Source organism: Scyliorhinus torazame, chromosome 11 (genome assembly GCF_047496885.1).
Source record: "Scyliorhinus torazame isolate Kashiwa2021f chromosome 11, sScyTor2.1, whole genome shotgun sequence".
NCBI lineage: Eukaryota > Metazoa > Chordata > Chondrichthyes > Carcharhiniformes > Scyliorhinidae > Scyliorhinus > Scyliorhinus torazame.
In genome coordinates, this window is record NC_092717.1 from 136,986,555 (window position 1) to 137,011,854 (window position 25,300).

The 25,300-nt window shown below is 45.1% G+C and overlaps 1 protein-coding gene across 1 annotated transcript in view; it reads right to left on the reverse strand.

Moving 5' to 3' along the window:
- sntg1 (syntrophin, gamma 1) overlaps positions 1–18,287 on the reverse strand; it is an 807,301-nt gene extending 789,014 nt beyond the window's left edge. The window contains exon 1 of the mRNA XM_072467795.1: positions 17,658–18,287. The gene's annotated coding sequence lies outside the window, so the exon portion shown is untranslated. The remainder of the gene's footprint in view (positions 1–17,657) is intronic.
- Positions 18,288–25,300: the final 7,013 nt, after the last annotated feature.

The following is a 25,300-nucleotide window of genomic DNA, read 5'->3' on the forward strand; positions in this document are numbered from 1 at the left end:
GTTTGTAAACATTGCCCACATCAAAGAGAGATAGTTGCATGCTTGAATGATTGGAATGCACTTAGTGCAACTTACATCACTCTGATGTGGGCATGGTTTATAAACATTAGGGTTTCACCACTTAGGCCACTGAAGAGTTCAGAGAGATGAATGGACAAAGGGGCAGATAGATTTTATGAGCTGTCAATCACAAACCAATACTCCAAAGCCATGACTTGTAGCCAGTACATCTGTGGGATGCAAAGGCACAGCTGTTCACCTTTGAGGAATGAACATGAGGAGCTGCAAAGTAAATATTACAGCTATAATGCTTCCTACAGCCCCTGTCTGAACTGTTCCCCAGCTTCCAGACAAGGGTCTCTTTTCTGGGGGGTGTCTTTGTGGGGGTGGGGTCGGTGTGTGGAGGGAGTCTGTGTGTGGGGGTGGGGGGGGGGGGTGACTGTGCTTTTGGAGGGTGTCTGTGTGTGGGGGGGTGTCTCTGAGTGGATGTCCATGGAGGGGATTCCTTTAGGCAGGGGGTCCTTGCGGGGTCTCCCATTGCAGAGGTCCCTGGGGGACCCTATGGAAGGTCCTCCTATTATAGGGGTCCCTGTGGGGGGTCCCCCTGTTACAGGAGTTCCTGGGGACCCCCTTATTACAGGGGTCCTGTACTGGTGTCCCCATAATATAGGGGTCCCAGGCAGGATGGGTCATGTCACCCCCATACTGGAGGTTGGGGGGATGCCCAGGCAATCCGGGGTTGAGGGCTGCTGTATGGTGTAGGGGGTGGAGGGTTGGGGCTGATTTATGGTGCAGGGGATGGGGGTGGCCTCAGATGGTCTCTACAATCGTGGCCCTGGCGTGGTGAACCTCTTGGTGGGCCAAGGGTGCACCCCGAGGTCCACCGCATCAGGGCCACGATTGCTGGGACCACAAGTGAACCTCGCCCATGTGATTCTCGGCCATGAACCATTTGCATTTACTTTCATGCTCCCGCTGTCGCATGGCGTGGAACTCATTCAAACCACCAGCGAGGGGTCAATGCATGGCATTCAGATTGGCGCCTGGCGCTGATGACGATTTTGCCCCGATGTCCGATTCTCCGTCCCATTGGGGAACACATTCTGGGCAACCCGGGATTGGAGAATCCTGCCCACTGATTTTTGGATGATATGCTAAACTGAGGGTCAGTCTACATATCAAGGTGAGCCTATAAGTTATCTTGGTAAAATGCTGGATTCTCCCAGAACTGCAGTCAACTTTTATTGAGCTGCACTCGCAAAATAAAAAGCCACAGTGACTAGAGATCAAGAGATGTTTATTTTATGTGAAGCTCCATGGTATATTGTAAGGATGCGAAAAAATGTAATATATATGCAAGTTCGTTCTCTCCAAATGTTAACTGCACAACCAACCCCTTGTGCTCCTAATTCCCACTGTACCAGCAAAAACAATATCTCCTCTGTTGACTTAGTTAGCAATTATTTCAATCTTTTATGCCCTCTCACGGACAAATCATTCTGAATCTCCCATCCTCACTATTCTCATTCTCCTATTCAAATCTTAGGGCAATGGACATAACAGAACCTGGCACATAATTGCCTCAAATACTGACTGTCGGCTCTGCCTTCACAATTTAAATAAAAACTCACCCCCATTTACAATCACATTCTGCTATTCCAAGGATAAGGAAACGCAAACGTTTTCCTCTCAAATCATCAAATGTCTCATTGGGTGTCTTTCCCTACCCTTTCCACCCTTAGCTTCCATGCCCAAGTACAGAGACCTTCTAGGCTTTAACAGTTTTAAGAATGTGACTATCTGGAAAATAGTCTTCATCCTCAATCCCAAGTCCTCATTCTTATTCCAATTCTTTGTCACTTTTCAGTATCTCTTCCATCTCCCCTTCAGTCATCACCAGATTCATCCAATCAGACATCCACCTCCTGTTCTTCTGACCTTCACCCTCCCAACTGCTGAACATTCAACTATCTTTCATTGCTACAATGCTCACCAACCTTGAAAATTGTTTGTTTTGTACAAATGTTCTCTTTCTCAAAAGTACTGGCAGTACCCTCCTTTCCAAAGCCTCTATCTTCATAGAATTCTATCCTATACTGTTACCATCCCATCTCTGACAGTCCTTTCCCCTGCAATTCTTTGAATACAGCATTGCCACCCAGATCCATGACAACCTCTCCCATCATTTTTGCCTCAGTGCTTTTTGTTTTCATCATGGTTACAGCACAGAGCCTGCTGTGATTAAAGTCAGTAGTCACATCCCTTGTGGCTATGACTATGACTCAGAATCTCTCTTTGACCACGCTTGATGATTGGCATGGTGAACTATGCAATCTCCTCAAATGTCTTTTCTCAGAATGTCAGTTTACAGAATTTCCAACTTGTCCCAACATAGCCAGCATATCTCAGCAGTGACTGTTCCACCTGTGCTTGTTCATTCACCGTGAACAATCCGAAGGGGCTACCATGCTTTCTTTCTTTTCCTTGTTTATATGTTGCCTTTCAGCAATATTACCTACAGGCATGCAACTAGTTTAAATATGTATGTCGATAATAACCGATGCAATTTTTATCTTACCACCCTCAACTCAACATTGTTGGACTGATTATATGCCATTATTGGGCGGCCTGATGGCACAATGGTTAGCACTGCTGCCTCACCACACCAGGGACCCGGGTTCAATTCCGCTCCTGTGTGACGGTCTGTGCGGAGTTTGCACATTCTCCCCATGTCTGCGTGAGTTTCCTCTGGGTGCTCCGGTTTCTTCCCACTGTGCAAAGATGAGCATGTTAGGTGGATTGTCCATGCTAAATTACCCCTTAATGTTCAGAGATACGTAGGTTAGGTTAAGGAGTCAAAGGAATAGGGTGGGGAAATGGGCTTGGATGGCGTGCTCTTTCAGAGGTTTGGTGCAGGCTCGATGGACTGAATGGCCTCCTTCTGTTCTGTAGAGATTCTATGAATGCATGAATAAGCAACAACTTCCTCAACCTGACTTCTGCTAAAACAAATTCCATTTTACTTGGGTCATATTGACTTCTTAGCCTTAATCCAATGGTGCAAAATCTGAATGTTCTGTTCAACCCTTATGTCATGTCCATAAGATATGAAAGAAGTCATAAACGGTTTAAATCAAACCTTACTCTCTGTTTATTCAAAAATGGACTTTGTGGGACCAAAACATGGCTGCTACGGGTGACATCAATTGTAAGTTGACCACAGTTCTGGAAACTTCCACCAGTAATTACAAGTCAAAGTACAACCTTCATCAATGTGGAATTTCACACCTCTAATTGTGGGGACTGATTGCAATTAATGACACAAGAGAGCAACAGATGGTCTGTCTCCCTAGCCTGGATGAATAAAATAGAAAGGCCATCAAAGCCTGTTATACCTGCAGAGGGGCTAATAACCAGCATCTATCTCCTCAGATGTAAAATAGATTTTGACCGGAGACACAGAACTTGATTGACAACCTGAGACTGACTCATCGGTTGGAAAATCACATGATCTAAGCTTCTTTTCCCTTTGGAGAGCTTTAATGTTACGCTGCTGGACTCCCAGGGCAGTCGTCTATTAACATCCAGCCTTTAAGCACAAAAGCAGGACTTCAGGCTGACAACAAAGCCTGCCTCAAGTCTAAAGCTCCTCGAAACCTGGTTCTCTGGAATATTCCTGCCACCGTCTACACAGCAGACCAAGAATCTGTATATCAATCTTATCTTGCTGCGTCATCACCAAATTTAAGGAATTCTGCAATTCCTGCTTTTATCCAGCTGAACCCCCTTTACACCTATCTGAAGGAACCCTCCCTGGACTCCTAAATTCTGGACTATGACATTCACATAAATAAATATCCATAATCTTTGGTTCTTTTTAAAAATCAATCCTAGTTGTAAAACTGTTTTCTTTCCTATTTCCTCCTTGTGTACATGTATGTGTGTATGTAGCTATGATGAGCAATCCACCAGGTTTGAATATGAATAAACAATATTTCTGATTTAACTCTAAAGAGAGTTTCTGCAAGTCACTTTAAAACGCACTTCTTGGCGAGGGGGGGGGGGGAGTCACATGATGTGAGCACAGGAATAGCCGCTTTTTCATGGGCTCTGGCATCACTCGTTTTATAAACGGTTATTTATCCTGATTGCCTGACAAAGGTTTTCCCGATCCGTGAACTCAATATTATGTCCCTAAAAGATTTCTGGATTAGCATTGGTGAGAATATGCCAAAAAAACATGAAGAAATCCAGTCATAAAAAGTCATAGTCATATTCAACGGAGGGGTGGAGCTATCTTTTCAACATGGCGCCTTGATCCTCAATTGGTCTCTTGATCAGTGCTCTCGGACATGCTCTCAGAGGTGCTGAAAATGATGACTGTCAACATTATATGAGCTACTGATCAGAGACTCAGCTTGTTGACACAAAACCTAAGTCCTCATGAGATTGCATTACAGAATACCATTGGTATGCCATTGGTGAGATAGAGGAAAGAATCCTGAACGTCAAAAATGTTACTTCTTTTGTTATTTCTTCAGCTGAAACTCATATTCAACCTTTGGAAAAACAGTTACGTGGCATGTCAGAAATCCTGGAATATTTGGAGAACCGAGATCTGCCTGAGGGAGTGGCGGGTAAGGCTCATCTTAAGTTCTTTTGAGAACTGGCTGCCACGCTTTCTTTGGCTGGATGTGGAGGCTGGGCATTACAAATTGGAAATTACACGTCATATCCTATCCGTGAGGCCAAGGAACAATCAATGTTCCAGCTTATAATCATCCACTTCCACAATTTTAAAGTTCGCCAGAAAGTCCTGGAGATGCTGAGACGGGGTAGGGTTTGGCTCCATAAGGGAGAGAGGATTCCTGTTTTCCAGGACTTTTCAGCAGCGATGCAGCTGAAGCGCGAAGCTTCTCTGAAGTTCAAAGGCAACTCAAGGCAGCTGGGGTGAATTATGTTGTGCATTATCCTGTGACCCTGAAAGTGATCTCTCACAACTCCATTAAGTCTTTCGATAATCTGATGACTGCCTTGGCCTTCATTAAGTCCATGAGAATTGGACTGATGTTCTGCAGCCCGGCATCTGAAAATTCTCAAGAGCTATCATCCAGACCCTCTCCCTGTCATGGTGTTTGTCTGATTTTACTGTCATTTACCTCGCTAAATGGAGAGGTTAATAAATTAACACTGTAATTATTGTCTTCTTGTTGTCCTTGAATGCTTTGGAGACTCTTAGTAGCTGTGCTGATTGATAGTTATCCATAATCTTTTCTTATTATCCGAGTCTTAATCATGGCAGAACTGAGTAGTGCCATTGCCGAAGATTGGGTGGTGGATACAGGTCTTCATGCCTGGGCTTAAAATGTACGTGTGGCATTTGACTCCCATTCCCTTGTTGGCTCTCTTCTTCTCCTTGTTGAGGAGGTTTATCCTTTTGGTAATGATAGTATGACTGTAGGGTTTGTCCAATGGGTCCTCACATTGATTGAAGAATGTTCCTTTAGAACTATTGCGGTCACAATTTCTTTGTATTATTACTATATTGTGGCCTCTATGTTGTTGATTAAATCCTACATCGGTACAGGCAGGTTTTATATTGATGAAGGGAACATATTGGGGACATTTTGGTGGCTCTGGTATAAATTGAGATGGGGGGTGTCATGCTGTACGCCCAAATGCGGCAGGAAAACCCTATCCTATTTTTCTTCTGCTGGTCTATGCAATGGCAGTAACCAATTTAAAACTTTGTTCATGGAATGTATGGGGAATTCATCATTGGTTCAAAAGGAAAAAGATGTTTTTTCTTAAGAATGAGAAAGTGGGCCGAGTCTTGTTACAGGACGACAGGGAGCATTTAAAATTGAGGCGGGAATGGGCAGGCAGGTCTTTTTTTCCCTCTTTTTCAATGAATTGTAGAGGTGTGTAAATCCTGATCAACAAGAATGTCCCATTGAAGGGAGGATAAAGATGGCAACTATGTGATAGGTAGAGGGCTGGTACACGGGGGAAGCAGTCTCAATAAGGAATGTGTATGGCCCACCAAATTACTCTCTGGAGTTTATCAATAAGGATTTTTTGGACCTTGCAGAATTGGCCTCGGCTAATTTGTTTGTGGGTGGTGACTTCAATTGTTATCCAAACCCCTTGATGGACAAATCCCGGTCATTAGGAACGCCCCCACCCTACAAGCTAGAGCACTAGCCTCAACATGTGAGGAGGTGGGATACTTGGATGTGTGGAGGACTTTGCATTCTTGGGATAAAGACTACTTTTTCTCAGTATTACACTAGAATAGACTACTTTTTGTGCCAAGGATAATCCTACAATTGGTCTCCTCTTGTTCAATAGGCAGTGTTGTAATTTCCGATCATGCTCCCATTTTCTTGGAATTATTGCTTAAGGGTTCACTCCCACTCTAAGTCATGGCAGTTTGATGCCTCCCTACTTAGGGATGCATCTTCTGAAAGAATTTGAATTTTTCTACTTAGTTAACTCTATTTCTGACATCACTCACTCCCTCTGCTTTTTGAGAGAATTGTAAGGCCTATGCTAGGGGACTGGCTATTTCTAACACAGCTAACAAAAGGTGAAGAATGCTGGAGAGCTAGCGTCAATTGGAGGTCTGTTTGGCTGAAGCAGTGGAGAGGTATAGGAGGGCCCCTAACAAACAACTGTTAAAGGAGGTTAACACATCAAGGGTGGCTCTCGACTCCTTATTGATGCAGCAGGCTTAGAGAAGCTTACAATTTGCAAGGCAGAAACTATATGAGTCTGGGAATAAGCTAAGTAAGTACTTGGCCTGTAACTAAGAAGAGGGCAGATTCTCGGGCTATCCTTGGAGGGGGGCGGGTACTGAAGATGGAGGAGATTAATGGGGCTTTTAGGGATTTCTACGGTGGGTTAAATGGGTCAGATCAATCTGGTGATGTGAGGATAGGTATGGAACGTTTTTCTCTTTCCTTGGAGTCCCTGCGGCTTTTGAGGACCAGTGCTTGACTCGTAATGCTCCTATTTCTAAAGACAACATGGCTGCGGCTATGAGGGACCTTCAACCGGGCAAGAGCTCAGATGATTTTGGGTGTGGGTTTTACAGGGGGTTTTGGGGTCTGCTGATGGAATCAATGATGGACATGTACTGTCACTTTTTTTCTCTTTGTTCCTTCATGGGATGTGGATGTCACTGTCTAGGCCAGAATTTATTGCCCATCCCTGAGGGCATTTAAGAATCAACCGCACTGCTGTGGTCTGGAGTCACATGTAGAGGAGACCAGGTAAGGATGGTGGATTTCCTTCCCTGAAGGACATTAGTGAATCAGATGTGTATTTAGGACACATGTTCTGAGATGCTTCCGTGTCATCCTTTGAGCAACTACACCAACAATTTGAAATCCTGAGACACTCCTTTTTCAGTATTTACAACTTAGAGACTTTATCTTGACAGCCTTACGTCTTGACTATTACATTTCCCTGGTGGAAATAGTCCAGAATTCTGGGGAGCCTAAACAGTTAATCAGCAGGTTTTACGATACCCTGTGTTCTAGACCCTGCGTTAGTACATTGGGTACCCTGAAGTCTTGGGAAACAGATTTGGTAATTAACATTGATGAGGAAACATGGGGTAGTATATGGGATTTTGCCAGTAAAATTTCTGTTTGCAATAACATTGAGGAGATTCAATTTAAGATACTGCACTGCTTACATATTACACCTAGACTTAGACACAAATTCGATCCTGTTATAGCCCCAATGTGCCTACAGTGCCTGGTAGTTGAGGGCGATTATATACACAGCGTAGGGGCCTGTGTTAAGATTCAATCCTATTGGTCTTTTTAAAAATTTATTCTTGAGATGTGATGCCCACTGGCCCATCCCTAATTTGTTGCCCCCTATTTGCCCTTAAACTGAGTGGCTTGCCAGGCCATTTCAGTGGGGGACAGTTAAGAGTCAACCGCATCGCTGTGTGGGTCTGGAGTCACATGAAAATGAAATGAAAAATGAAATGAAATGAATGAAAATGAAATGAAAATCGCTTATTGTCACAAGTAGGCTTCAAATGAAGTTACTGTGAAAAGCCCCTAGTCGCCACATTCCGGCACCTGTTCGGGGAGGCTGTTACGGGAATCGAACCGTGCTGTTGACCTGGTCTGCTTTCAAAGCCAGCGATTTAGCCCTGTGATAAACAGCCCCTATGTAGGCCAGACCGGGTAAGGATGGCAGATTTCCTTCCAGTGAACCAGATTGATTTTTATGACAATCGGCAATGGCTTCATGGTCATCATTAGACTTTTAATTCCAGATTTTTATTGAATTCAAATTTCACCATCTGCCATGGTGGGATTCGAACCCAGGACCCCAGAGCAATACCCTAGGTCTCAGAATTACTAGTCCAGTGACAATACCGCTATGCCACTTCCTCCCCATGGTGTAGTCAGAATAGCTGGATAAGATCTTTGATCTGGCTTTAGAAATTAATCCTATGTTCCTAATTCTGGGTCTTCCAAATGGGAGAGTTACAAATATTAGTGAGAAAATGTTGTACAATATCCTGACTTTTGCAGCATTTAAGTATACCCTATGCCTCTGGATTACTGACAAGCATCCTTCAATTCAAAACTAGCATACATTGGTTATGGAATGTATTCCTATGGAATTCCTGACATCTGTGATCCATTCTAAATCTGATGCATTCCGTAGAGTGTGGGACCCCAATCTTAAATTTATAGGCTCCACCTTGTCTGACTTTCTCCTGTTGGGGTTTCCATGAGCCATATTGTATTGTATATTGCATTATATGTCTTGATCTCACAATAAATGAAGGTATGACCCTGAATTGTTATCCTTTAGTACTTATATGTCCATATCCTACTTTCCCACTCACCCTGTTATCTGTTATTAATCTGTTATTAGATTTTTCCGGTATCAAAACTGGAGGCACTAGTTCCTCAAGTATACTGTTCTAAATTTATCCTGTCCTGTTTCTTCCTATATTTGCAATACTTCTTCATAGAATTATCATAGATTATCATAGAATTTACAGTGCAGAAGGAGGCCATTCGGCCCATCGAGCCTGCACCGGCTCTTGGAAAGAGCACCCTACCCAAGGTCAACACCTCCACCCTATCCCCATAACCCAGTAACCTCACCCAACACTAAGGGCAATTTTGGACACTAAGGGCAATTTATCATGGCCAATCCACCTAACCTGCACATCTTTGGACTGTGGGAGGAAACCGGAGCACCCGGAGGAAACCCACGCACACACGGGGAGGATGTGCAGACTCCACACAGACAGTGACCCAAGCCGAAATCGAACCTGGGACCCTGGAGCTGTGAAGCAATTGTGCTATCCACAATGCTACCGTGCTGCCCCTTCTTGTTCTGTATTGTATCTGTTTTGCATTGTTAATTACTTTCTTTTCATTTTTTCTGTTGAGATATTTGAAAAAATTTAAAAATTTAATAAAAAAGATATATATTTTTTAAAGTTCAGCACACAAACAGACGATTTGGGGAATCACCACATTTCATTCAAAATTAAAACGCCTCCGCTTATGGACAGAATGCAAGTAAAATAAAGGAGTTCAGTTTGGCTCTCCTCCTTGTCCATAACACTTAGCTGTACTGTAAGCCTGACACCCTATACATCACCAAAATTGCTTACTTCAATCTCCACAACATCACCTACTTTAGTGCACTGCTGCTGAACTCTTATCCACACTTCCCTTGTTTCCAAATCTAACAACTGCTTGCCCTTCTCACCATCCTCCTGACCATTCTGCAATCAAAGTGCAAATTGCCAATAATTTTCTTTCCTGAATTCTGCCCTGTAATAAGTTTAATTTGTCTATTACTCCTATCCTCACCAACATTGACTGCCTTACTTTCCCATCTTGCATTCATACCCTCAAGTTTTAAATTTCCAGATGACCCCATCCTATCGTACCACTTAACCTCCTCCAGGTCTCCAACTGAGCTGATTATTTTTAGTGTTATGATTCTGCTTTACGTATCACTACCATTCATATTAAAACCTTCAGTCATCTCAGTTCTACTCTTTGTAACTTTCATGCCGAGCGTTACGGACAGGGGAGGGTTTCATTTAAACAGCCCTGATTTCTCCTCTCACGTCCCAGCTGTAAACAGAAAGTGTTTTCTTATTTACGTCTTTTTATGTGGTGGTGTATTTTTCCCATCTCTCATTTTTGGTGTGATCTAATTCTCCATTGATAACTCCACAGCAAACTCAAACTAAGATGAGTAAAATGGTTATTTTATTTTGCACACGTTCAAAATGTGGGAGGGGGTGTCGCTACATAGCCTCCGATATATTTTTACAATAAAAGAGGGGTAAGGTGCAGAAAGAGGTACAGAGCAAAGACCACAGAGAAGATAAGAACTATTGTTTCACATGTCTAGAGTTCAGAATCAAATTTTCATGGACTCTTTCACAGAGTCAACAGATTGAGGATGGATGCTACATCATCCCACTTTTCCAATCGAGATGTCTTCCATGATGGGATCGGTGGAACCAGGTTTTCAAAAACATGGACAGAGCCCTTTTTGAGCTGCTGCCTGTGAAATAGAAAATTACAGTCTGCCTTTTTTCCATTTCCCAAGGTTCTAGCAGCTTGGGGCAGGGTATGTCATGTGACAAGATTCCAACTTCTCCACCTTGGTTCAGAAAAAGGATGCATATTCCTTGTCTAGATTCTTGGGACTGTTAAAGTTTCACCCATTAGTCAGTTCAACAGATGTTTCAATCCTTTTGTCTTTGTGGACTGATCATCTCCATTGGCCAGGGCTTTGGCTTAGAAATGTTAAGGGACTTTATACATTTCCTTGGAATGTGAGAGGACATTAGCGCATCTTTTGGGGTGACAAGGTTTATGCTGTCTGGAAGCCAGAAATTCCTTTTGTGTGAATCATTGCCAGCTATGGTTTCAGAGAATTACTGCCATTGTCCAGTTCTAAAGATTTTTTAAAAATTAACCATGCTAATATATTTAACAAAACTATGGAGTGAAGTCTCCTGATACTAGACATCAAAAATGTTGCTGATTCTTTAAAGGCCTCTTGGTTATTTTGTTCTACTACTGCTCAGTATCCATGTTGGAGTTTTCATTAACATTAGAAGTAATTTTAAACATAAAATGCTGTTGTGCATATCACACAGTGAAATGTTCCCTCATTGCTTGAAAATTAATATTTAAGAAATTTAAAGTGTTTTTGCAGATAGATAAAAATATTACGGTGGGCAATCAAGTGAAGAGAGCTCTCCATACAATTCAGTGTTATACCGTGCCTTATTATTCACCTGTTAAATAACCTACATTAAGCTGCAGTATCAGATTGGTTTGTCATTGAATTAGTGTTTTGTAATTTATTTCATGCAGATAACTGCAAATGAAATGCATTTAATGATGGTTAATTTGTGACTAAACTGCAGTTTATCACAGTAGGTAAAAATAAATAAATAACAAGTTACCCATTGCTTTATGTACCTTACTGTTGAAAGCAAATATTTTTACGATCACAATCAACATTTTATCAAAGATTATGTGTATGGATTTTAATTACATATTTTCAAATAAGATGCTGTTGACATTCTAACTGCATTTCTTACAGCTCTTTGATGAACGAGTCCTCATTATGAGAAGCTATTAATTGACTTCAAATGTTAAAATCATGCACACATTCTCCTATTTCACTTCTTATTACAATGATTGCCTTTGAATTTCTCCGTCCAGCACAATATCACAGGCGTTGTTGAGATTTGCCAATTCAAAAGGGGAGCTATAGGTACGAGTGAATGACTGGGATCTGCTGTTTGTTTTTCCATGATAAAAATTCCTTGAAAACTTGGCTAACGACATGAAAGTGGGCCATCAGTTGCTGACCATTGGAACAATCATTCCCCTTCAGTTTCTAATTCATGATTTTAGGAGATAGAAAATCATTGGCAACAATAGCTGGGAATAGAGTTTTGTGAAATTACCATTTCTAAATCTGAAGTAATCATTTTAAAGCTAAACAGTGTTGTGGTCAAAGTGCTGTGTGCGTACTAGTTTCTGATCTGATCATGAGGTTCAAGGACAGCACGGTAACACCGTGGCTAGCACTGTTGTTTCACAGCGCCAGGGACCCAGGTACGATTCCCGGCTTGGGTCACAGTTTGTATCGGAATCTGCACGTTCTCCCCATGTCTGCTTGGGTTTCCTCCGGGTGCTCCAGTTTCATCCCACAAGTAGACATGTTTGTTCGGTGAATTGGACATTCCGAATTCTCCCTCCGTGTACCCAAACAGATGCCAGAGTGTGGCAACTAGGGAATTTTCACAATAATTTCACTGCAGTGTTAATGTAAGCCTACTTGTGACACTAATAAAGATTATTATTAGTAAGTGAAACATCTCAAGGGGTACAGCAGAGGGCTGTTCTCTATGTCAGAGGATTAGGAAACAACATAGTCTATAAAATGAGAATCACACATGAAAATCAGTGTAAGCCAATCTTGAGAACCGTTTCAAGGTGGACCATGACTGTAGGGTATGCAGATATAGGTAAAGTATATATATATATATATATATATATATATATCTCAATATCAGTGCTGATTCTATAATGCAGAGACTGAGTAGCATCCATCAGGCAGGTGAGGAAAACTCTTGAACTATTATATTTGCCGGCTCAGATTGAACATATTCCTGGAGGCTTTATCACATGACTGCACACCTTCACATGCCCTTGCTCAGTCAAACACCTTATTAACAACCCCAATATTTTAAACTGATAACTTGAAATGTACAAAGAAAATAATGAAAACGCTGCCCAATATGAGTTCAATTAGCTAATATAAGAGATCCTTCAAAATTGAATTTGAAACCTAAAAAAAACTCAATAAAGGCTCTCCTGTTCCAAACTACCAGGTAATTTACTTTATTGGTTACTTGCAGGATCAAGCTATGTGTTTGTCTATATTAACAAGTTAAGAGACACATTAAGTCCTGGTTCTTACTTCCAGCTTCTCATTTTTTTTTTTACATTGAATTGTATCTGCCTACTGGTGTTCTACATTAGCAGCACAATAAATTGAGTAAGTTACAAAGTGATAGGGACAGTTTGAGTAAATGGATATAATGGTGATAAACGGAGTTCAATGTGTGGAAGTCTGAGGTCTTCCACATTGGATACAAGAAAGACAAATAGGAATATTCCCTTAAAAAGTGTGACTGTTAGCTGTGAAGAAGCAAAGAATTCCATGTAAAAATATCCCCACAAAATTAGTGCACATACACAAAAAAGTAATGGAATGGTGGCATTTATCTCAAATTGACTGAAATTCAAAAGTAAAGAAGCAATACTTCAGTTTTACAGAATCTCATAAAACTCCTGTACTGATCTCAGTTTTGGCCTGTACTGGTGATTGACATTTTGGACTTGGCCAACACAAATTTACTCGAGTAATACGGAGGTTTAATGAGTTAAATGGTGGAGCTGTTGGATATGTTTAAGCTATATTCACTTGAGTTTACAAAGTTGAAGGATGATCTAATAAAGGTGCGTAAAATGATTGGGAGACTCAGGTAGTGTTAATACATGGCAACATAGAAGATAGGAGCAGGAGAACGCTATTCAGCCCATCGAGCCTGCTCCACCATTCATTATGATCATTGCTGCTCATCCAATTCAGTAACCTGTTCCTGCTTTTCACCATATCCTTTGGTCCCGTTAAGCCCCAAAAGCGGTCACTAACCGCTTCTTGAAAGCATGCAATGTTTTGCCCTCCACTGCTTTCTATGGTTGTAAATTCCACAGGTTCACAGTCTCTGGGTGACGAAATGTCTCCGCTTCTCACAGAGAAACTGCTGCCTCTGCTCGGTCTAGGTCAAAGGATATCATTTTAAAATTAGAGTGAAAACCACTCAGGAGTGAAAGCAATGAAGCACTTTCTAGTAGTGGGAATATGGAATTCACCCCTCCAAATAATTGTGGGTGTGTGGTAATTGGAGAGGGACAGGTTGTTGTTCGGTACGGAATTCCCGATCAAATGTAATTCAGGTACAAGCCAACCATCATCTGACTGATTGACTAAGATTCCAAGGACTAAATACAATTCTAAAGTATATTTTGTGCATGGGCAGAATTTTAGATGGGGAGACGGGGAAAGTGACTCCTTGTCGCCTCCTCGTCCATGTTGGCGGAGGACCTGGCGAACACAGTCAGAAAAGTGATGAAGTATGATGAAGTTTCGGAGGAGGATAGTGTAGCTTCATAAAGGGGAAATATCCTCGAGCCGTCAAACCAACGACCAGCTCCCTCCGCTCTTTAATGTCAGAAACATTTGCATTCATTAATGTCCAAGTCTGTACCGCATTCTGTCTTCAGACCATGCCCGTTCGAAACTACACACCACCAACACCAACCCTTCGCAAAGAATGACAGTGGCAAACGAACTAATCAAGAGATGCGGATGTCCCACCTCCCCCTTCACAGTGAACAACACGGGGAGCGGTTTGATCGGTGGCAATATCGCTCTTCCCATTATTAACTGCTCCCAATCAACAAGTAGACAGGGACAGGGGCGAATCCGCAATCTATCGTAATCGAAAACAGACAACCAACGATCTGTGTCTAACGCCCTTTGCACTTTGCTATTCTTAACACTTTGACTTTTTCACGCCCCCAGTGTCCGCGCGTATTCTCCACCGAGTCCAGTCAGAGGAATAGTTGGAACATGTCCAGAATCACAGCAAGTGTTAGTGTCCCACTGCACCCCTGCCACAAGTGCAGATCGTTCCCAATGATTCCCTGCCCCACATTTCCCAGAAAAACTCTGGGTTAACCTAAATCATCGGCAAATCTACCAATCAGCAGGAGCATTGTGGTGGCCGGGCCAATTCAGCGCTGCAATCTAGTCTGTGTTATATAATACATTCATTCCAGCTGGCTTTCTGCAGACAACGTTTCCAAATCAATACTCGTGTGTTTAAACATAGACAGTTAACATCATGCCTGTTCGTGCTCAACCCACACATATGTGAGAATTCTCCGTTCCCCCATCAGGAGAAAAGTGACTCTTTCAATCCACATTGTAAACACGGGACAAGTTCAAACTAATGTCCATCAGCCAGCCCCCCATGTGATCCCCTTCATTTCTGTTAAACACACCGAGGGTGGCAATCTCAAGGTGAAGTGTATTTCAGTGGGAGTGTTGCCCACACATTTGTTCCCCTCCCAGTGAAAAGTTTGACATTCACTAGTCAACCGTTGTGTATCGAGGTTCTTCTCAAATGGTTGGTGAAGCAGTCTTTCTCTGGGTCGGGGGTTTCGCTGGGCAGGGGGGTTTCTCTGGGGAGGGGGTTTCTCTGGGTAGGGGGCTTCTTTGGGTAGGGGCTTTTTTCTGGGTAGGGGGTTTCTCTTGGGGGGGGGGGCTTCTCTGGGTTGGGGGCTTCTCTGGTTAGGTTTTTTTTCTGGGTAGTGGGTTTCTCTGGGGGAGGGGGATCCTCTGGGTAGGGGTGTTTCTCTGGGTAATGGGTTTCTCTGGGTCGGGGGTTTTGCTGGGTAGGGGGGTTTCTCTGGGTAGGGGGGTTTCTCTGGGTAGGGGGGGTTTCTCTGGGTAGGGGGGGTTTCTCTTGATAGAGGGGTTTCTCTGGATAGAGGGGTTTCTATGGGTAGGGGGTTTTCTCTGGGTAGCGGAGTTTCTCTGGGAAGGAGGTTTCTCTGGGTAGGGGGTTTCTCTGGGTAGGGGGTTTCTCTGGGTAGGGGGGTTTCTCTGGGTAGGGTGTTTCTCTGTGTAGGGGGCTTCTCTGGGGGGGGGCTTCTCTGGGGGGGGGGGCTTCTCTAGGTGGGGGCTTCTCTGGGTAGGGGGCTTCTCTGGGTTGGGTTTTTTTTCTGGGTAGTGGGCTTCTCTGGGTAGGGGGCTTCTGTGGGTTGGTTTTTTTTCTGGGTAGTGGTTTCTCTGTGGGAGGGGGCTTCTCTGGGTAGGGGGTTTCTCTGGGTAGGGGGTTTCTCTGGGTAACGGGGTTTCTCTGGGTTGGGTTTTTTTTCTGGGTGGTGGGCTTCTCTGGGTAGGGGGCTTCTGTGGGTTGGGTTTTGTTCTGGGTAGTGGGTTTCTCTGGGGGAGGGGGCTTCTCTGGGTAGGGGGCTTCTCTGGGTAGGGGGTTTCTCTGGGTAGCGGGGTTTCTCTGGGTAGGGGGCTTCTCTGGGTAGGGGGGTTTCTCGGGATAGGGGGGTTTCTCTGGGTAGGGGGCTTCTCTGGGTAGGGGGCTTCTCTGGGTAGGGGGGTTTCTCTGGGTTGGGGGGATTCTCTGGGTAGCGGGGTTTCTCTAGGTAGGGGGCTTCTCTGGGTAGGGGGCTTCTCTGGGTAGGGGGCTTCTCTGGGTAGGGGGTTTTCTCTGGGTAGGGGGCTTCTCTGGGTAGGGGTTTTTCTCTGGGTAGCGGGGTTTCTCTGGGTAGGGAGCTTCTCTGGGTAGGGGGTTTTCTCTGGGTAGGGGGTTTTCTCTGGGTAGGGGGTTTTCTCTGGGTAGGGGGCTTCTCTGGGTAGGGGGTTTTCTCTGGGTAGGGGGCTTCTCTGGGTAGGGGTTTTTCTCTGGGTAGGGGGTTTCTCTGGGTAGGGGGATTCTCTGGGTAGAGGGTTTCTCTGGGTAGGGGGCTTCTCTGGGTAGGGGGCTTCTCTGGGTAGGGGGTTTCTCTGGGTAGGAGTATTCTCTGGGTCGGGGGTTTCTCTGGGTCGGGGGTTTCTCTGGGTCGGGGGTTTCTCTGGGTCGGGGGTTTCTCTGGGTAGGGGGTTTCTCTGGGTAGGGGGTTTTCTCTGGGTAGGGGGCTTCTCTGGGTAGGGGGTTTTCTCTAGGTAGGGGGCTTCTCTGGGTAGGGGTTTTTCTCTGGGTAGGGGGCTTCTCTGGGTAGGGGGTTTCTCTGGGTAGCGGGGTTTCTCTGGGTAGGGAGCTTCTCTGGGTCGGGGGCTTCTCTGGGTAGGAGTTTTCTCTGGGTAGGGGGCTTCTCTGGGTAGGAGTTTCCTCTGGGTAGGGGGCTTCTCTGGGTAGAGGGTTTCTCTGGGTAGGGGGCTTCTCTGGGTAGGGGGTTTCTCTGGGTAGGGGGTTTCTCTGGGTAGAGGGTTTCTCTGGGTAGGGGGTTTCTCTGGGTCGGGGGTTTCTCTGGGTAGGGGGCTTCTCTGGGTAGGGGTTTTTTCTGGGTATGGGGGCTTCTCTGGGTCGGGGGTTTCTCTGAGTAGGGGGGATTCTCTGGGTAGGGGGGATTCTCTGGGTAGGGGGCTTCTGTGGGTAGGGGGCTTCTGTGGGTAGGGGGCTTCTGTGGGTAGGGGGCTTCTCTGGATAGGGGGCTTCTCTGGGTCGGGGGCTTCTCTGGGTAGGAGTTTCCTCTGGGTAGGGGGCTTCTCTGGGTCGGGGTTTCTCTGGGTCGGGGGCTTCTCTGGGGGTGGCTTCTCTGGGTTGGGGGTTTCTCTGGGTAGGGGGGTTTCTCTGGGTAGGGGGTTCCCCCCCCCCCGCCCCTTTCAGGTCTCGGTGAGTTTGGGGGCGAGGGGTGAATAGGCTCTTTCAATTTCAACACTGAACACCGCTCGCACATTATTTATCACAGGGACTCGGACACTCAAAAGGCGGCTGAAGTACAGCAGTGATGTCAGTAGAAGCAGCTTACCTGATGTGTTGGTAACAGGTGTCGCTCTGGTATCCGGATCCCCACACAGAACTCCAAGCCCGTACCTGGATCCGACTCAAAGCTTTCTACTCCAGCTCCCGAAGTCCATCCCCGGACAAGGACGGTCAGTATTAACTTAGGGGCACAGTCACTCTGGCTGTTAGCCTCGCCCAGATGTGCCTAAATCATACTAACTGAGAACCTCCTTCGGCTCCTCTGGCCAGCCGTGGGCTCCAGCCTCACCCAGGACGATGTTCACTGAATGAAAAGCTCTGTCACATTTCCTCCGGGCAATTCCCCCCAACGCCAAAACCCAGCGACGAGATAGACCTTGCTGCAGTCCGATTAGTTTTACTTTGCGAAGCAGCGGCAGACGCTTACATTCACCAAGATGGGAGAGTCTCACAACTTGTCTTTCCCCATAGTGTAGGGACCGCCTGACGGCTGCGATCGGAGCTGCTGTGTAGAGTGTGCGCGTGTGTTGTCCTCTGTGTGTCTCCCCACCCCCGTGTGACTGCACGAAGCAGTGAATCAGCAAGACTTCTATGAATGAGATTGCTGGTTGTGGCTGTAGAGTGATGTGACACCGCCACTCAGCGCTGGCTCTCAGTACACAGCAGCACAAGGCTGAGCTGAAGCTATGTCAGTGTCGCAGCGTGTGCCAGAGCGGCTGTATTGCAATCGCACCGTCTGGCCGCATCTGTCAATGCAAGGGTCCTTTTAACACCAAATTAATGAGGAAACCAGCAAAGGATCCATGCAAAATTGCATGCTAAGTGTCATCCAGTGCATCTGAATCAAACTGTAATCATTTCATGGAAAATATAAAATGCGAATTAGAATGCAACGTACTGCTTCAGATTTACAAAGATAACTGGCATTGACGTTCTCCTTCAGTTGGAAGGGAAATAATGATTGTTGCAGCATTGCAAATACAAGACAACAGATTGACTCTTCCGTGAGGCAATCTCTCTGGGTGGTCACATACTGACTCAGGGTATTATTGTACCAGTTTTTATGTGCCCAGGGAGATCGTACACATATCTCGCTGAAGACACTATTCTTAAAGTGGTATTTCTCCACCATTACCTTTCCAAGGGGATATGATGATGTGGAAAGTTGCAGCTTCTGCTTTCATCCGGCTTTCAACAGCGTCCCTCTCTCCCTGCGGTGGACAGTGGTAATGTTGAAGCTATCCCCACGGATTTGCAATATCGCCACGGGGGGTTCCTCATTTGAAGATCTCGGTAAACCACGAGTTCAGAAGTCTTTCAAATCTCAATGTTGCCTTCATTAAGAAATACGAATGCTATCTGTGGTAAACCACGTTATTGTATTATATTCACTGTGCTGTATTGTGCATACCTGGGCTTGTCCAGGCTGGCTCCGCCTGTGGCTCCTCCCCTCAGGCTTCTGTATAAAAGTGGCAAGTCTCTGCCTCCGGACCCAGTTTGGGTCCAGAGGCAGGAGGCTAGCTGTTTAGTGTATTAAAGCCTCAGTTACGTTTATCACTCGTCGTGTGTTATTGATGGTGTATCACTGTCCAGACATTTGGCATCATTATTAGGTAATGCAGTACACAGATCACTGGAAGCTTTAAAACCATTGCTGAGGCATGTCCACTCAAAATAAATGAAGTCAATACTACCTTGAAATGGATAATGAAGGAGCCTACCTTCATCGAATCATAGAATTTACAGTGCAGAAGGAGGCTATTCGGCCCATCAAGTCTGCACCAGCCCTTGGAAAGAGCACCCTACTTAAGCCCATACCTCCACCCTATCCCCGTAACCCAGTAATCACACCATCCTTTTTGTACACTAAGGGCAATTTAGCATGGCCAATCCACCTTACCTGCATTTAGCATTTAATCTTTAGACTGTGGGAGGAAACCGGAACACCCGGAGGAAACCCATGCAGACACGGGGAGAACGTGCAGATTCCACACAGACATCAATAAATTGTTTAATTAACTGTCCATTTATTCCTCAAACGCTTGCCATGAGGTAGTTGAAATATTGTAACATTCGCTCGAAATTAGCTCATTAATGGCTAGGTAATTCTAAAGTTTTGAAGTTCCCTTTTATCTATGTTGTTTGTTCGACAATTTGAGAGCTGTTCGAATTTGATGATCCTATTTAAGCCCTTTTTAACTGTTATATTGGAGGAGATTACATTGCACCATTATTGAAGAGGTCAGTTATCTGACTTTAATAATGTCATGAAACCTGATGGGATGGTTTTGAAAAGTTTCCCAATTACACGAATGTGGTGATCCTGAAAGGCGTACAAGATGCCTTAGGTAAGGTTTACAAAATAATGGCCCATAACTTCCTTGTTCCCAAGCATCACATTTCGGGGAATCAATGATGTGCTTTGGAATCCCTCTGAGAAGTTCCCACGTAAGAGTTCACCCGGCAATTGTCCAGAAGCTAAGTTCCTCCGGACAATTGCAGTGGCCTGCGAACCATCTGTCAGAAGCAATTTAAATTGCTAATTTCGGATAGTTCTGCCTGTTTTACCCTGAAAGCTACTCTGAAAGAGTGAGAAGGAAAACAAATACTTCAAACTCCAGGTAACTATTATAAAAACACAGAACGCTCCGCACAGAATAATCTGCACACCCACAACACAGGGGACCCCCACACCACCGCAATCAGCACTCATCCTGCCTGAGCCAAAAGCCTGACACTCCCTCCCCACACGTACAACTCTCTGAGCCTCCCCCTCCCAGTCTGAACCCCATCTCCCCCGCTCCCCCAGCCCCCGATCCAACCTTCCTGTTCCAACTCAACCCCCTTGTCTCTCAATCTGACCCTCCCCCCTCATAGTCTGACCCCCTGCTCTCCCGGTCTAACTCCAGAAACCCCTCCCGGTTCGACCCCTGACCCGCTCCCGATCCGACCCCTGTCCCCGCCCCCTTGTCTGATCCCTGACCACCCTGCTTTCCTGGTACAAAACTCCCCCTTTCTTGGGACGACATCCCTCCCCTTTCCCGTTATGACTCTCAAACCCCCCACCCTCCTCGCCCAGGCCGATAGCCTCCTCACTGGGTCTCTCCCCCGATGTCTGAATCACAGTTACCTTCTCCCTTTAAATTGTCCCTTTAAACACCTCCTTTACAGCTGCTAGTGTCATAAAAAGGGGACATGTATTTTCCTCTGCACTCCAGTTACTCGGCGCTGTTTCAGCCAAGGTCACACTTTGCTGCTTTTGTCTCACCCAGCCTGTGGGAGGAAGCTTTGGCAAGACAGGAGCTTTGGAATTTCAACCTAGGTATGTCCACCCAGAGTGGCAATCTCCCAGAGATTGGCACACTGAGGAAGATACAGGTCCATAAATTAATTAATTTGCAATTAATAATTGATTAACATATGTAGGAGATGGCAGGGTAGGTGCTGTCTGTGATTGCAGCTGTGCGATCCAGGGTAAACACATCTGCAGTAAGTGTTGAGGCTGCAGAAACTTGCGCTCCGAGTTAGTGAGCTGGAGGCCGAGCTGCAGACATTGAGGCACATCAGGGAGGGGAAAGATGCCTGTACACTTTATTCCAGGAGCTGGCCATGCCACTTAGGATATGGTTTTCTGATTTGATCAGTGGTCAGGGACAGGAGATTGTGGCTGCAATTGAGGCAGGTACGAGGACATAGAGAACAGGAGTGCAGGAACCTTGGCCTTTGCAATTGTCCAATATGTTTGAGGATTTCTCAGCTTGTTTGGATGAGAATGGGGTTGCAGCATTGATGAGCTAACTGGCCATGGTACAGGCAGCAATTCAAATAGGGGCAGTAATGGTCATGGTAATAGAACAGATAGTATTAGGTGACAGCATAGTTAGAGGGATTGACACCATTCTGAGGAGAGGAGTTTAAAAATAATGTTGAAAAGTCTTTGTTTCCGATGGTTGTTTCTGGCACTCTGGGAAGGATTCTCTCACCCCGGGGCCGGGCCAGAGAATCGTCGAGACCGACGCCACCCCGACGCCAGTCTGTTGATTCTCCAGAGACGCCAGTGCAGTCAGCGCGGTGCCGGTCGGGGGCCGCTCTACAGGGCCTCCCCCGGCGATTCCCGGCCCAAGATGGGCCGAGCGGCCACGCCAAAAAAGCCTAGTCCCGCCGGGTAAGAACAAGTATGAACGGCGCATGAATGCATCCAGAGGAGGCCTAGTGGGGGGGGGCAGGGTGGTCCGATCCCGGGGGGCGGCCTCCGCTGTGGTCTGGCCCGCGATTGGGGCCCACCGGTTGGCGGGCCGGCCTCTCGGGCTGGGGGCCTCTTTTGTTCCACGCCAGCCCCTGTAGCCCTATGCCATGTTGCGTCGGGACCGACGTGGAGAAGGGAGCTACTGCGCATGCACGCATTGGCACCGGTCCAACTGCGCATGCGCGTATTGGCGCTGGTGCTGCTGCACATGTGCAGACCCGTGGCACCTATCTGATGCCAGGGATCGGCAGCTGGAGTGGCGTGGGTCGCTCCAGTGCCGTGCTGGCGCCCTGTAGGGGTCAGAATTTCTGCTCATGAGGCCATGTTGACGCCGTCGAGAAATGCAACGCTGTTTATGACGGCATCAACACTTAGCCTCAGGATCAGAGAATCCCGCCCACTGTTCTTCAAACCAAGCTTTCAGATTGAGATTTCTGTTTTCCAGTCTGTAATGGTTTTCACTGTAGATTCATTCAGGTCCCTGCAGTTTCAGAAATACAACAGATCACAGCATCTCTGGACAAAACACAAGGGAGAGAGAGCAGGTCCTTTTCTCTGTGAGTCCAGGTCTGAACTCAGCTTTCCTTAGGTCTCTGGAAATCATAGAATCCCTACAGTACAGAAGAAGATCATTCGACCCATCAAGTCTGCACCAACTGTGACAGTCGAAGAGTATTCTATATAAGATCTTCCTGATTAGTCGAGGTTGTAAGCTACCAGACAGGGTCTTGTGAATATCTAAAATAAGGTTCGCTATTTGGGAATTCTAATTGTAGCATTCACAATGTGCCTTGCTTTCACTACCTTCAGTGTACAGGATAGACTATGACTTAGATGACTATCTTTTCCTTAACTTCAGCTAAATATTTCTAATTCTTGAGAGGTGGGCATGGGTAAGTGACCCTTCCGATAGCCTCAAAGGGTGAGAATATGATGAGCCTTAATTAAATGTCACTCATATTTATTAAAATAGACATGGATCTGTATGGTAAAATATATACGCAATTTATTGAAAGAAAAAGGGTAATACAAGTATTTTTGGTAAATGATACAGTTTGACAAATACAGGATATATGATGAGTTAGCCTGTGAACTCCCTAACTACATAATTGCTTAAGCTATAAACATCCCATACTTACATCGACTAGTAGCCTCGGAATTCGATACTCAATCAATGAGCAGAATTCTACGAGTCGAGATAGCAGCTTGGTCAAATATACACCCAGCAATCTCTCAAACAGCTCGCCAAGCGAAACTCTAACTTTTGCAGCCTGTGCTTAAACATTTATATAGGGTTTTCTTACTTAGGGAGTTCTAGGGAGTCTTTTGCAGAGCACCTGCTTCAGAAAAATATATTGACTCCCCAGTTATTTCGAGACAAAGAATAGTCTCTATTGGTTGGCAAGGCCTTGGTTTCAAGGCGTTCTAGCTGGGCACCTGTTCCTGAAGATGCTAGGTTGATCCCTCCAGTAGCAATCTCCAGAAAAACACCAGCCTCCCTTCTTGGCAAGGCCACTAGACAAGCAATAACCTCCCTTAGTTGGCAAAGCTTATTTCCAGACAAGGCCACTAGACTTAATGAGCTCACTGCATCTGGACTCTTACAAAGATAATGTTGTAATACTTGTTGAAAAACATTATTGCGATAAGTAATGGTTTACATCAGTCATCAGCTTTTAATATAGAGTGAATACATGATTTAATATAAAATCAGTTCTGATCAGCTTTTAATAAGGGTGTATACCGCCACATCCTCCTCTTGAGCGAAATAGGTCTGATTGCTAATATCTTCTTCGGATAGTTTTCTGAATGAATGTACTTGAGTTTCGCTTTTTATGGTCATGGTTCATATTGAGTGAATGTCCATCTTTGTTGCATTCCTCTTTTCCTTCTAATTGTTTGGAAAAGGGTTGATTCTGCCACCAGTCCTTCATGGGTGTTTTTCCCATGATATATGCTTCTGATTTCTGAATAGGCGGTTCAGTCCATCTTTTGAGGGTCCATAATAAGAGGAGATAACAACAGAATCCCAAGAGAAGTTTTGCTTTGTAATTTGTCCTCATGTTGAGTGTGATTCTGGGATTAGTGTTACGGCAATTTTCTTTTAGCAAGATATGGACTGTGGGTATTTTGTTCAGGAAATCGATTTCTGTTTCGAAGGTACAGTAATCTAAGGTTAATGCATTCAATAATAATGTTACAGTTTCCTGTTACAAGGCAAGCTATTCCGAAGGTTTTCTAATGCTAATTAGAATTAAAATCGTAGATTATACAAGAGTAATGAGCATGATCTTTCTCCATAGGCTGAGTATCCTCCAAGTATATGGAGACATAGCCGGGTTGGCCAATCTGGAAAGATAAGGCAGGTCTAGTCAGTTAGAGTTAGTGCCTAGGTGGGATAAGTCCCATCTATCCTATCTCTGGTGGACATCGCTGCTTGCCCATCTTAGTGCTGCTTTCTGCAGCGCTCTAAATCCATTCGGCCAGTTCCTGGCAGCAGGTTTTCTTTGTTTTTTTACCCAATCAGCAAAAGTCTGGTTTGATGACCTGGGGTCGTTCAGGTAGGTTTGGTAGGTACTCACATGGAGTGGAGAATGACCATGGTTAATTTGGCTATTTCTATCTGGCGTATTTTTGGGGCATCCAATTGCCATGGATCAAATCCAATTTTGTGACTTACTTCGTCACAGACCATTTTCAGCGTAAGGTTGGAAAATTTAGCTTCCGTGTGCTCATAGGCTGGGGGGCATGGGGTTTGGTTGTGTCCCCATCCATGACAGAGGGAGAATTCCTTGAATACTTTCTTAAATTGATCAATTAATCTTTTCTCACCTCAGGCGTACTTGGCATAGAGGACATTTTCCCATTCTGAAAGGACTGAAACTAATTATTGGAAGTTTTGTGCATCAGCTTGTATTATTACTTTATGGATGTCTTCTTGTCCTTGAAGGGACACTATCCTTTCCAGGCAGACCATCCATCTGCCATTATCTGGGTGGGTCATACGGAAGGTGTCTGTCTGTAGGAGCTCCGCTAGTGTCATGGTATTTGGGTATTTGTGCCTGGCTTGGAGGCAGTTGGCATATCCTCCTGCCCAGAGTGTACATGTTGGATTGAATGGGGTGTGCTGACCTGTTTCTTTTTCCATGGTCAGTATTTTGAGGGCTTGTTCAGGGGTACATCTTATTTGAGGTGCTATTTTATAAGAAGTTAATTCCAGGATTATCTTTCCTGCCAGCCTAGAATCGGCTTCATAGTTGTCAGATACTTGGGGATCTGAAATTATTGGGTCAGAGACATTGAGCCATAGTGAAAACGGATTTCTATTTCCATATTAAATTCCCATGCTTGAATCAAACAGAGCAGACAAATGTGAGAGTACTTCCAGTAACTATTCTGGTTGGAACAGGTTACACACTGGAATTGTGTAAGGTGCCTTTGCT